Raw genomic sequence first — 14,708 nt, 5'->3', positions numbered from 1 at the left:
TTTTTATGAGAATTTGGGGTCTGCATCCCACTGTTCTGCTCCCTCAAGGGATCTCTGTTATGTTCCCCGTCAGGGCAGTCATTGGTTGTGGCCCGGCACTGTCTAGTTCTTCTGATCTCAGGATGATGTAATCTCTAGTTCATGTAGTCCTTTCTGTCTCTTGGGCTCGTTATTATCTTATGTTCTTGGTGTTCTCCATTCTCCCTTGATCCAGGTGGGCTGAGAATCATTGATGCATCTGAGATGGCTGCTTGCTAGCATTTAAGATGCCACTCTTCAAAGTGGGATGCAGAATGTTTTCTTAATAGATTTTATTATGCCAGTTGACTTAGATGTCCCCTAAAACCATGGTCCCCAAACCTCTGCCCCTGCTTTGCTGACCTTCGAAGCATTCAGTTTATTCAGGAAACTTCTTTGCTTTGGTTTAGTCCAGTTGTGCTGACCTCCACTGTGTTGAGTGTTGTTCTTCCATTCACCGAAAGTAGTTCTTGTCTATCTCTTTAGTAAATACCCCTCTCCTACCCTCCCTGCCTCCCCCCCTCATAACAACAAAGGAATATGTTCTTCTCAGTTTAAACTATTTCTCAAGATCTTATAATAGTGGTCTTATACAATATTTGACCTTTTGCTACTAATTTCACTCAGCATAATGCCTTCCAGGTTTCTCCATGTTATGAAGTGTTTCACAGATTCGTCACTGTTCTTTGTTGATGTGCAGTATTCCATTGTGTGAATATAGCATAATTTATTTATCCATTCATCCATTGATGGGCACCTTGGTTGGTTCCATCTTTTTGCTATTGTAAACAGTGCTGCAATAAACGTGGAAGTGCATGTATCTATTTGTGTAAAAGCTCTTATTTCTGTAGGATATATTCCGAGGAGTGGGATTGCTGGGTTGTATGGTAGTTCTATTTCTAGCTTTTTAAGGAAGCACCAAATTGATTTCCAAAGTGGTTGTATACCATTTTACATTCCCACCAGCAGAGTATAAGTGTTCCGGTCTCTCCACAGCCTCTCCAACATTTATTTTTTTGTGTGTTTTGGATTAATGCCAGCCTTGTTGGAGTGAGATGGAATCTCATTGTAGTTTTGATTTGCATTTCTCTAATGGCTAATGATCGAGAGCATTTCCTTATGTATCTGTTAGCTGCCTGAATGTCTTCTTTAGTGAAGTGTCTGTTCATATCCTTTGCCCATTTTTTAATTGGGGTGTTTGTCTTTTTGTGGTTGAGTTTTAGCAGAGTCATGTAGGTTTTAGAGATCAGGCACCGGGTGGAGATGTCTTAGCTGAAAACTTTTTCCCAGTCTGTGGGTGGTCTTTTTACTCTTTTGGTGAAGTCTTTAGATGAGCATAGGTGTTTGATTTTTAGGAGCTCCCAGTTATCTGGTTTCTCTTCATCATTTTTGGTAATGTTTTGTATTCTGTTTATGCCATGTATTAGGTCTCCTAATGTTGTCCCTATTTTTTCTTCCATGATCTTTATCGTTTTAGATTTTATGTTTGGGTCTTTGATCCATTTGGAGTTAGTTTTTTGCATGGTGTGTGGTAGGGGTCCTGTTTCATTTTTTGGAGGTGGCTATACAGTTACGCCAGCACCTTTTGTTAAAAAGACTATCTTCTCCCCAATTAACTGACACTGGGTCTTTGGCAAATATCAGCTGCTCATATGTGGATGGATTTATATCTGGATTCTCAATATTGTTCTATCGGTCTATGTGTCTGTTGCTGTACCAGTACCAGGCTGTTTTGAGTACTGTGACAGTATAATTTGTTCTAATATCAGGCAGAGTGAGTCCTCCCACTTTGTTCTTTTTTAGTAATGCTTTACTTTTCCGCGGCTTCTTTCCCTTCCATATGAAGTTGGTGATTTGTTTCTCCATCTGTTTAAAAAATGTCATTGGAATTTGGATCGGAAGTGCATTGTATCTATAGATGGCTTTTGATAGAATGGACAATTTTACAATGTTGTCTTCCTATCCACGAGCAAGATATGTTTTTCCAATTACGTAGGTCCCTTTTGTTTTTTTTGCAGTAGTACCTTGTAGTTTTCTTGGTATAGCTCTTTTACATTTTTGGTAAGGTTTATTCCTAAGTATTTTATCTTCTTGGGGGCTGCTGTGAATGGTATTCATTTGATGATTTCCTCTTCAATGTTCTTTTTGTTGATATAGAGGAATCCAACTGATTTTGTGTGTTTGTATTGTAATCTGAAACTTTGCTGAACCCTTCTATTAGTTTTCTTGAGGATTCCTCAGGGTTTTCTGTGTATAAGATAATGTCTTTGGAAATAGAGATAATTTTATTTCTTCCTTACCAATCTGGATGCCCTTTATTTCTTTGTCTAGCCCAGTTGCTCTGGCTAGGACCTCTAGCACAATGCTGAGTAAGAGCAGTGATAAAGGGGATCCTTGTCTGTTTCCCGTTCTCAAGGGAAATGCTTTCAGGCTCTCTCCATTTAGGATGATGCTGGGTATTGGCTTTGTATCAATACCCTTTATTATGTTGAGGAATTTTCCTTTTATTCCTATTTTGCTGAGAGTTTTTATCATGAGTGGGTGTTGGACTTTGTCAAATGCCTTTTCTGTATCAATTGATAAAATTATGTGGTTCTTGTCCTTTTTTTATGTGGTGGATTACGTTAATTGTTTTTCTAATATTGAACCAACCTTGCATACCTGGTATAAATCCTACTTGGTGATGGTGGATTATTTTTTTGATATGTTGTTGAATTCTACTGGCTCGAATTTTGTTGAGGATTTTTGCATCTATGTTCATGAGGGATATAGGTCTGTAATTTTCTTTTTTTGTGTTGTCTTTAGCTGGTTTTGGTATCAGGGTTATGCTGGCTTCATAGAAGGAGTTAGGTAGTATTCCGTCCTTTTCTATGCTTTGAAATACCTTCAGTAGTAGTGGTAAGTCTTCCCTGAAAGTTTGGTAGAACTTTGCAGTGAAGCCATCAGGGCCAGGGCTTTTTTTTGTTGGGAGTGTTTTGATTACCTTTTCAATCTCTTTTTTTGTTATGGGTCTATTTAGTTGTTCTACTTCAGTTTGTGTTAGTTTAGGTAGGTAGTGTGTTTCTAGGAATTCATCCATTTTTTCTAGGTTTTCAAATTTGTTAGAATACAATTTTTTGTAGTAATCTGATATGATTGTTTTAATTTCAGTTGGATCTGTTGTGATATGGCCCATCCCATTTCTTATTTGGATTATTGGTTTGTTTTCCTGTATTTCTTTAGTCAGTCTGGCTAATGGTTTATCAATTTTGTTCATTTTTTCAAAGAAGCAGTTTTTGGCCTTGTTAACTCTTTCAATTGTTTTTCTATTCTCTAATTCATTTAATTTTGCTGTAGTTTTTATTTTTTGCTTTCTTTTGGTGCCTGACAGTTCCTTTTGTTGCTCTCTTTCTGTTTGTTCAAGTTGTAGGGACAGTTCTTTCATTTTGGCTCTTCTTTAATATGTGTGCCTTTATTGATATAAATTGACCTCTGAGCACTGCTTTCACCATGTCCCAAAGGTTTTCATAGGAAGTGTTTTCAGTCTTGTTGAATTCTGTGAATTTCTTTATTCCCTCCTTAAGGTCTTCCATAACCCAGTCTTTTTTGAGCAGGGTATTGTGCAGTTTCCAAGCATTTGATTTCTTTTCCCTGGTTTTTCTGTTATTGATTTTTACTTTTATGGTCTTTTGTTCAGAGAAGATGTTTTATAATATTTCAATGTTTTGGGTTCTGCAAAGGCTTGTTTTATGACCTAATATGTGATCTATTCTAGAGAATGTTTCATGTGCACTAGAAAAGAAATTATAGTTTGCAGCTGTTGGGTGGAGTGTTCTGTATAAGTCTATGAAGTGAAGTTGTTTAATTGTAGCACTTAGATCTTCCGTGTCTCTATTGAGCTTCTTACTGCATTTCCTATCCTTCACCGAGTGTTGTGTTGAAGTCTCCTGCTATAATTGTGGAGGTGTCTATCTCACTTTTTAATTCTGTTAACATTTGTTTTATGAATGTTGCGGCCCTATCATTGGGTGCATAAATATTTAATACGGTTATATGTACCTGGTAAATTGTCCCTTTAATCTTTATGTAGTGTCCTTCTTTATCCTTTGTGGTGGATTTAATTTTAAAGTCTATTTTGTTGGAAATTAATATTGCCTCTCCTGCTCTTTTTTGATTGTTGTTTGCTTGATATATTTTTATCCATCCTTTCAGTTTTGGTTTATTTGTGTCTCTTAACTCTAAAGCGTGTCTCTTTTAGGAAGCATACAGACTGATCGTGTTTTTTTATCCAGTCTGCAACTTTCTGTCTCTTTATTGGTGAATTTAGTCCATTTACATTAAGTGTAATTATAGATAAGTATGAGTTTAGTGCTGTCATTTTGATGCCTGTTTTTGACAATTTCATTTTCCATTTACTTTTTTGTGCTGAGTTTTTCTTTGTAGAATGTGTGTTCCTCCTTTTTATAGTAGTTGAATTTATTTTGGTGAGTCGTTATGTTTATCTTGGTTTTTATTTTGAAGTATGGAATTGTTAGACCTTGTTGTGGTTACCTTAATATTTACCCTGGTTTGAGTAAGTAAAAACCTAAGTTGTTTCGCCCTGTATCGCCTTGGTTTCCTCTCCATATGTAATTTCTAAGCCTCCTGTATTTAGTCCCTCTTTTTTCACTATCGTAATCTTTTACATAATCACATCAATGATTCCCTGTTTTGAGTAATTTTTTTAATTAATCTTATTTTGTTTTTGTGATTTCCCTATCTGGGTTGATATCAGGATGTTTTGTTCTGTGACCTTGTGTTGTGTTGGTATCTGATATTATTGATTTTCTGACCAAAGAATTTCCTTCAGTAATTCTTGCAGTTTTGGTTTGGTTTTTGCAAATTCTCTAAGCTTGTGTTTATCTGTAAATATCTTAATTTCACCTTCATGTTTTAGAATTTTGCTGGATATATGATTGTTCGCTGACAGTTTTTCCTCTTTCAGTGCTCTATATATGTTATCCCATTGTCTTCTTGCCTGCATGGTTTCTGCCCAGTAGTGCAAACTTATTGATTCTCCTTTGTAGGTAACTTTTCGTTTATCCTTGGGTGCTTTTGAAATTTCTCTTTATCTTTGGTTTTGGCAGGTTTGATGATATGTCTTGGTGATTTTCTTTTGGGATCTGTTTTGTATGAGGTTCGATGAGCATCTTGGGTAGATATCTTTTCATCTTTCACAATGCCAGGGAATTTTTCTGCCATCAGATCTTCCACTGTTCTCTCTGTATTTTCTGTTATCCCTCCCTGTTCTGGAACTCCAATCACACGCAAATTACTCTTGATAGAGTCCCTCATGATTCTTAGGGTTTCTTCATAGTTTTAAATTCTATTTGATTTTTCTTCAACTATATTTGTGTCAATTGTCTTATCCTCCAGCTCCCCCACTCTTCATTCCAGTTCCTCGATTCTGCTCCTGTGACTTCCTATTGAGTTGTCTGATTCTGTGACTTTATTGTTAATCTTTTGGATTTCTGAATGCTGTCTCTCTATGGATTCTTACAGCTTATTAATTTTTTCACTATGTTGTTGAATAATCTTTTGGATATCTTTAACTGCTTTATCCGTGTATTCCTTGGTGTTTTCTGTAGATTGCCTTATTTCATTTGTGAGGTCATTCCTGATGTCTTGAAGAATTCTGTATATAATTTTTTTATATTCTACATTTGGCAATTCTAGGAATGTATCTACATCTGGGAATGATTTTGATTCTTTGATTTGGGGGTTTGTAGAAGCAATCATGGTCTGCTTCTTCATGTGATTTGATGTCGACTGCTGTCTCTGAGCCATCTATAAGATATTGTAATATTTTCTTTTATATTTGCTCACTGAGTCTTATCTTCTTATTTTGTTTTGTTACAATACACCCAGATGGGCTACTAGATTGTGGTATCGTGATTGATGTAGCTTTTGAATCACTTACGTCCTATTACCAGCTTGCCTGAGCTGTTACCAGGTATATAAGTGTATGAGTCCATTCACTATTCTTGAATAGAATCAGCTCAGGTGTCCTGATAGCTGGTCACCTAGTGTGTGGTGTAGGCTCTCACGTATTATCTTAGAGGAGTAGTGGTGATGGTTGTATGCACCAGTTTCTATTAGTGGCATGGGGTCACATTTCGAGGAGGGCAGGATGCTGACAGCCTTCCTTCAAGTGACAGTGAGGTAGGTGTGGCTCTATTCTCTAGAGCACTCTGGTGCGTGGGCTTTGCAGCTGTATCTTAGGCACCCAATGCTTGGGTAGGCGTCACTATTCTCAGACCCCTCTAGCAGGTGGCTAGGTGATGTGGGTGGAGTCTCAGCCCTCAGTTCACTGGTGCGGATCAGCGAGGGCTCTGTTTAATAGGTAGAGAGGTATCTGACCTCCAAAACTTGCCTTTCCACTGCTGAGCTAAAACAATTATGGTCAGATCTCTATCAGAATTGCCTTTACATTGTAATAGCCACCTAGTTACCTGTAGGGTGAAAGCCAAAGACTATGGGTCTGTTAATGCCTGGATGGAGCTGATTCTGTATTGTTATTTCAGTTTAGGGAAGTCAGGGAAGGATTTTTTCTTTGATTGTTAAATGCTGCTTTTCTCAGGCCAGGAGAATGGGTTAGAAAAGAAAGAAGAAAAAAAATCCAGCAGTGCACTTCACTCTCTGGCACAGAGAATTCCAATGTTAATGAAGCTGGCTGGGGCAATGAGGGGTGGAATCAGATATATAGAAGAGAGTAGCCTGGCAAAATATAGAAAGTTACTTATGTTGTTTGGTGAGGACTGTTTTTTCTGAGATTCCAGAGCATTGTGTCGCTCGTGTGTGGTGGCTGGATCCCTGCTGAGACTGTCCCAGAGGGTTAGGGCTGCGTCCATGCTCACACCGTCTCAGGAATCCACAATTGGCTCCCCCACACTTAGTCCAAAGCCCAGCACCAGGGTTTCCTTTCTGGGACTCTGCACTCCAGGCTCCAAAACCAGTCGCTGCTTCCCTATAGTTTTTCGTTTCCCTGTCAGCCGCGTCTGTGTGGAGCCTGTGTGTGCTGCCTGGGTCCCCTCTGAGGTTGGTCCTGAGGGTTGGGCCTATATCTGTTCTTCCCTGTCTCAGTAAGCCACAATCAGCCCCACCACTCTGACACCAGGAAACCGCGAGGGCTCAAGGCTGTGGCGTGGGACACTGGCTCTGGAAGCGGTCCCTGCTGCAGCGTGGCTTTTCACTCCCCCGTCACTCAGGTCAACTCCTTAGTTCTGTGTTTGATGGTCAGGGTTTGTAGATTGTCCTTTATGTAATCAGTTCACTTGTTTTTTCGAGTCTTTGTTTCAAGAGGGATAAGCGGAATCTTCTACCTAGTCAACCATCTTGGTCCTGCCCCCGTGTCTGCCTCTTTATGTGATTTGATATTGACTGTTGTCTCTGAGCCATCTATAAGTTATTGTATTAGTTTATTTTATGCTTGCTTTTTGTATCCTAGCTTCTTGCTTTGTTTAGTTTTGGTATACCCAAATAAGCTGCTTGAGTGCACTAGGTTGATTACTTTCACCTTTGAAGCTCTAATATACTATCACCAGATGGCTAGCACTGTTACCAGGCATATGAGCCTAGGAGTTCATTTACTTTTCTTGTATGGATTCAACTCAGGTGCCCAGGTAGTTGTTCATAAAGTGTGTGGTACAGGCTCTGTCCTACAGTCTTAGAGGGGCAGGGGTTATTGGTGTAGGCAGAAGTATCTGGCTGCAGTAGGGGGTCAGAGTCTGATCAAGGCAGGGGGCTGACAGCTGTGCTCTGAGTGTCTGTGAGGAAAGTGCATCCCTGTTCTGTAGAGCACACGGGTGGGTTCTGCAGAAGGGCGATGGGCACCCAATGCTTTTGGTTGTAAGTTCTGGGCGGTACTACTTATCCTTGGAGCCCTGTCACAGGTGGCTAGGTATTGTGGGTGGAGCCACCAGTCCTTAGGCCCCTGATGTGGGTAGGTGAAGACCCTGTTTAATAGGCAAAGCAGTGTCAAACATCAAACACCCATCTTTCCACCGTCCACCTGAAACAGTTGCAGTCTGGCAACAAGGGCCTATTCTCCTGAAATGGGCCCACAGAGGTCCGTGCTGGGGTGAAAGGTATTCAAAGCCCATGGACTGTTTGTGCCTGAACAAGAGCTGCTTCTGTCCTGAGCTCCCCAGCTTAATTGAGCTGGCAGATTATCTTTCCCCCAGTTGCGAACTTATACCTTCTTCAAGGATGGAAAAATGGCTCAGAGTGGTACCAGGGCCTATCTCAGGCCCAGGGAAGTTGACAGCCACTGAAGCCGGCTTGGGGGCTGGGGGCGTGGTAAAATAAACACAAGTAATTAGCTTTTGCCGAGAGTGCTGTTCTTCTCTTGTTCTGGAGGTGTGAGTGGTCTGTGCAACTAGCTGTCTTTCCGTGAGCGAAGCGTCTCTGTAACGCTACTGCCAGCCCCACTGCAGTCGCTCCAGGGAATGGTGCCTGAGGGTTCCTGGCTATTCAGGTCCAGTAACTCCTCTCCACTTCTGAATAGTCTCTCCCTCCCCCTGCCGCTGAGTCCATTTTCTAACTTTACCTTTGGTGTTCAGGGCTCCTAGCTTGTCATAAATATAATCGCTTCACTTGTTTTTTCTGGTCTTTTTTTGTAAGAGGGATCACTGGTGGCGTCTCAATACTCAAAACTTCATCATTTCTTCCTTTCACTTTAGCTACTCGACATTTAAGAGCAACGTTCAGAGTCTCTTCCGACATCCGTTTTGGTCTTTTCTTTCTTTCCTGTCTTTTAAAGGATCTCTTGCTTTCTTCATGTGTGATGTCCTTGATGTCATTCCACAGCTCGTCTGGTCTTCAGTCGTTAGTGTTCAACACGTAAAATGTGTTCTTGAGGTGGTCTCTAAATACAGGTGAGATATACTCAAGGTCATATTTTGGCCCCTTTTGACTTATTCTAATTTTCTTCAGTTTCAACTTGAACTCCCATATGAGCAATTGACAGTCTGTTTCACAATCGATCCCTGGCCTTGTTCTGACTGATGATATGAGGTTTCCCATCTTCTCTTTCCACAGATGTAGTCAGTTTGATTCCTGTGTATTCCATCTGGTAAAGTCCACGCGTATAGCTGCCGTTTATGTTGTTGAAAAAAAATATTTGCAGTGGATGAGTCACTGGTCTTGCAGAATTCTTTCATGAGATTTCTGGCGTCATTTATTTCAGCGATGCTGTATTTTCCAACTACTTTTCCTTCTTTGTTTCCAACTTTAACATTCTAATCACCAGTAATTATCAATGCATCTTGATTGCATGTTTGATCAATTTCAGGCTGCAGAAGTTGTTTAAAATCTTCAATTTCTTTATCTTTGGCATTAGTGGTTGGTGCATCAATTTGAATAGTCGTATAAACTAGTCTTCCTTGTAAGTGTATGGATTTTAGCCTATTAGTGACAACATTGTACTTCAGGCTAGATCTTGAAATGTTCTCTTTGATGATATGTAACGTCATTCTTTTGACTCTAGTGGAATATCCATGTTTGTAAGACTGCTCACAGACTGTTTCACCAGAGAGTTTTCTGGTACTGCAACATCTACCACTAATCTCTGTGATCCCTGTGAATTGGCAAAATAAGAATAGTGCTATAGATTTCTTCCAAATACAGAAAACATAAGTATGAAAATGTTCTTGCTATTGATTATGTTCTTTACCAATCTGTTTGTATGGGATTTTTGGTACTTCACTTGAAAAATGAGTCCAAGGTACTGTGATGTGATTGTTTACTTTGTGTGGCCTTTCTAGCCATGGTCTTATAACATCCACCCTGGTGCTTGGGCAGGACTGTGTGATAGGGTAATTGTGGCTCACCAAGGGGATTGTTTATTTTCCCTTCAAAGAGAACCAGTTCCAGAGCAAAGAGGAGGATTCAACTCCCATCAAGGAAGAACAGCCAAGAGCCGAGCGTATATTATGGACCTGAGATCCCTGCACTGAGAAGCTCCTAGAAGCAGGAGACTGAGATAGAGAGAGGAAGCTGTAACCCTGAAGATGGTAAGATGCCATGGCAGGAGAGACCGAGCAACAGGGACCTGGCTATAGGAGATGATGGCCCAGGGAGAAGGAAAGCTGAGTGCCTTTGGAGAGAGGCCGGCCCAAGGCCAGGCAGAGGCACGCCTATGAGCACAGGAGGGAAGAGGCTGTCCTGATAGAAGAACTGTATTCTGAGTGTCTTTGAGCCTGAGCTATAACTGTTACTTCCCTAATAAACCCCATAATCGTGAATATGGACTATGAGTTCTGTGTGGCCATTGCAATGAGTTATTGAACCCAGCAGAGAAGTAGGGAGTGCTGTGTGAGGGACAGTTGGTGTCAGAGTTAGTGAAGATGGTGGAGAGAGGATAGTTTTTCACCAATGCCTTCAATGCAGCTTCGATTTCTTCCTTTTATACCATCAGTTCTTGATCTTATGCTACCTCTTGAAATGGTTGAAAATTATCCAGTTCTACTGCAGTGGCTGTATTAATATCAGACAAATTATACTTCAGAAAAAGGAGTATTATTGGGAATAAGTAGGGACATAACATAATAAAGGTTCAATTCTCCAAAAAGATACAACACTCCTAAATGTGTACGTGTCTAACAACAGGGCTCCAAAATACAAAAACTAATAAATCTGAAAGGGGAAATGGACAAATACGCATTTATAACTGGTATCAGTACTTTTCTATCAATAATTAATAGAGCCCTGCTAGTTGAAGTCCAAAGCATCTGTATGAACCACTCATGGATGTCTATGTGTGTGTATGTGTGTATGTACGTATATAGTATAAAGAGAAGTAATACAGAAATAAACATAGATACATGTTGTAGTCCTTGGGAGGTACAAACGGTTAATGCATTCAGCTGCTAACCAAAATGTTGGAGGTTTGAGTCCACCCAGAGGCACTTTGGAAGAAAGGCTTGGTGATCTACTTTTGAAAAATTAGCCATTGAACTGACACACTTGTGTGTCAGTACTACTCTGACACACATGAGGGGAGGGGTCACCATGAGTCAGATCAGCTTGATAGCAATCGAATGATTTTTTTATGCATTCTGCCAATGTTTGTCTTTTAATTGGTATCTTAGGCTGGGTTCTCTAGAGAAACAAAACCAGTGAGGTGTATATATATATATTTATATATAAATAGCTTTATATCAAGAAAATGGCTCACGAGGCTGTAGAGGCTGGTAAGTCTCAAGTCCATGGGTCAGGCTTGTGGCTTCTCCTGACTCACATAGATGCAGGGACTGCAGAACTCAAGATCTGCAGGTCATACAACAGGTCTGTGGCTCACAGGCTGCAAAGGCTGACAGATCTCAAGATCGGCAGGTAAGCTGGCAGGCCGTGGCTCACAGACTGCGGAGGCTGGTGAATCCCAAAATTGGAAGGTAAGCTGAGAGTTCAAGTCCCAAAAACTTGAGATCAGATGAAGAGGAGCCAGCTGCAGGATTCCGAGTGAGCAAAAACTCAAGAGCCTTGCCAGAAAGTCCACCTATATTGGATGCAGTCCACACCCCCGAGGAAACTCCCTTACATCTGATTGGCTACTCACAGCAGATCCCATCATGGAGGTAATCACATTATATCACATCTCATCATGGAAATGATTGCATCGTTATACGACTGCTAAACTACATCATAACTGCCAAAGCACTGAGAATCATGGTCCAACAAAGTTGACACACAACTTTAATGATCCCAATTGTGAATTTAATCTATTTAAATTTAAAGCGATTAATGATAAGGAAGGACTTATGTCTTCTACTTTGTAGTAGGTCATATACGTATTTTGTTTCTCATTTTCTTCACTACCGTCCACTTTCGTGTTTGACTGATTTTTTTCAAGTGTACAATTTTGATCCTCTCCTTATTTCCTTTCCTTATATTTTTTAACTTCTTAGTGGTGATCATGAGGATTACAATTAATATCTTATGTTTATAACAATCTTCTTTTAATTAATACAAATTTAGCTTCAACAGTATACAACATTCTGCTTTTATTCAGCTCAGTTACCTCCCCTACTTACGTTGCTGTTACAAAAATTGCATCTTTATACATTGTGTGTCCATTAAGAGAGATGTATAAGTATTTTTATGCATTTGTGCTTTAAATCATATATGAGAAAAAGAGAGGCGTGATATAAAAATATTACTGACTTTGTTTTATCTAAGTAGTTACCTTTACAGAGTCTTCGTTTCTTTTTATGGCTTCAAGTTACTGTCTAGTGTCCTTCCGTGCCAGCCAGGATGATTCCCTGTAGCATTTCTCATAAGGCAGTTCTGCTGCTAACACCCTCCCTCAGGTTTTGTGTATCTGGGCATGTCTTAATTTCACCTTCATTTTTGAAAGATAGTTTTGCTAGATATTGACATCTTGGTTCATAGTTTTGTTTCTGTATTTTTTTTCCAGTACCTTAAATACATCATTCGACTATTTTCTTGTCTCAATGGTTTCTGATGAAAAATCAACAGTTAAACTTGTTGAGACTCTCTTGTACATTAAAAAAAAAAAATTTTTTGTACATTAGGGGTCACTTATCTGTCGCTGCTTTCAAGTTTCTATCTTCGTCTTTTGACATTTTGATTATGTCTGTCTGTGGATATCTATGTATTTACTGTCCTTTGAGTTTATTGAGCTTCTTGGATATCTAGGTGACATTTGGGAAACTTCCAGTCATTACATTTTTAAATATTCTTTCTGTCCTTTCATCTTTCTTTCCTTTCTGGGACTCCTTAATGAGTATGTTGGTATGCTTGATGTTGTCCCGCAGGTCCCTTAGGCTCTGTTCATTTTCTTCATTCTTTTTCCTTTATGCTCCTCAGTTAGAACAATTTCAGTTGTGCTTTTTCAAGTTTACATTTTCCTGCTTTCTTGCTCAAATCTGCTGTTGAGCTCCTCTAATGAAATTTTTATTTCAGCTATTCAACTTTTCAGCTCTATAATTTCTATTTGGTTCTTTTGTATAATATTTCTTTATTAATGTTTTCTACTTGTTCATACATTCTTCTCTTGGTTTCCTTTTTTTGTGTGTGTGTTTATGGTTTGTTTAGCTCTTTGAGGAAATTTAAGACAATTGGTTTAAAATCTTTGTCTAGTAATCCCAATATCTGTGTTTCCTTAGGGATGCTTTCTGTTCATTTCTCTTCTTTCTTTCTTCTTAACAAATGAACCATCCTTTTCTTTTTTCTTTTTATGACTTAGAATAGTGTGTTGCAAACTGGATATCTTAAATATTATAATGTAACTCTGGAAATCAGATTCCCTCCTGTCATTAGGGTTTGCTTTTTTTTTTTTTTTTTTAATTGTTGAGGGCCAGTCATCCATTTGCTTAGTGATGTTTCCAAACTATTTCTGCAGAGATTGTATGTCTTCTCATGTGTGGACACTGAAGTTCTGTTCTGTTATCTCAGCAGTCAGTTCATGACCTGACAGTGCTTTCTTTAAACGCTTGTAGCCAAAAAGAAAAAGTAACATTATCCCAGTCTTTGCAGATTGGCTCTGAACTGGCGCGTTCTTTCAATGCTAAGCAAGAGTGCCTAAAACTCTGCCCTAGCCTTCACTTCCTGCCCCCATGGAGCCCAAAGATCAGCCAGAGGTGCAAGCCTAAAGCTTTGTCAGGATCTTTATGAGCATATCTTCATCCTTAGGCAAGAACATTGCACTTCAGATTCCTCAGTATATATGGTAGCCCTTCAAAGCCCTTAAACTACCAACCATTGTCCTCTCAGCCCTTTTTCCAAGCTTTTGGATGTCTCTGCTGTTTTCTCTGTCCTTCATCCTTTGACCCTGGAGGTAGGACCAATTCTTTTTAGCTTCGTACTTCTGAGTTTCCATCACATTATACATTTTTTCTTGTGTGCTGTTGAGTCAATTCTGACTCATAGTGAATATAGGATGGAGTAGAACTTCTCCAAAGGTTTCTAAGGCTGTAATCTTTATGGAAGGGAACGGTCATATCTTTCTCCTGTGGAGTAGTTGGTGGATCAAATCAAAAGGTTTAAGAGCTGAGTGCTTATCCACTGCACTACTGGGGCTCCTTTTGACATCATGCATCATAATAGATTTTTAACACACCCCTCAGAAACATAGAAGTCCATAAATTATCAAGGATACAGAAGATTTAACATGTAAAAAAATACCAAATTGATATATGTGTATGTGTGTGTATTATCTAACCATGAAAGAATATACATTCATCTCATGCACATACATAGTGTGTATAAAAATTAACTGTATACTGTGTTATAAAGCAAGTCTCAACAAATTTCAAGAGTCTGCAATAACATAGAGGATACTATGTAAGTACACCATAATTAAAAAAAAAAACCATCTTAGAAAATGAAAATACAAAATCTCCATTTTTTTTTATGTAAGTACACCATAATTAAAAAAAAAAAAAACATCTTAGAAAATGAAAATACAAAATCTCCATGTGCTCGGATATTTTAAAATACTATGAGTCAAAAAAGACATCATAATGAAAATTAGAATACATTTTGAAGTGAACAATTATGAACATAGTGCATATAAAAATTTGTGCAGTACAGACAATATAATATAGGAAACTTATAGCCTTAAAAATATAATTGGAAAGAACAAATCTTGAAAAATAAGTGAGTTAAACATCCATTCAAAATGTTGGGAAAAAACCAGAAACGAACATTCA

General features: G+C 39.0%; 1 long non-coding RNA gene across 10 annotated transcripts in view; it reads left to right on the top strand.

Moving 5' to 3' along the window:
* Window positions 1-14,708, top strand: part of LOC135229524 (uncharacterized) — a 507,916-nt gene that overhangs the window by 114,847 nt on the left and 378,361 nt on the right. For all 10 annotated transcript variants that reach the window (XR_010320217.1, XR_010320213.1, XR_010320210.1 and 7 more), the window contains one exon: window positions 9,896-10,049. This is a non-coding gene — a long non-coding RNA (uncharacterized LOC135229524). The remainder of the gene's footprint in view (window positions 1-9,895; window positions 10,050-14,708) is intronic.

This window comes from Loxodonta africana, unplaced genomic scaffold, assembly GCF_030014295.1.
Source record: "Loxodonta africana isolate mLoxAfr1 unplaced genomic scaffold, mLoxAfr1.hap2 scaffold_34, whole genome shotgun sequence".
Classification (NCBI taxonomy): Eukaryota; Metazoa; Chordata; class Mammalia; order Proboscidea; family Elephantidae; genus Loxodonta; species Loxodonta africana.
The sequence above is the reverse complement of the archived record's forward strand: the minus strand, read 5'-3'. Positions and strand labels throughout refer to the sequence as shown.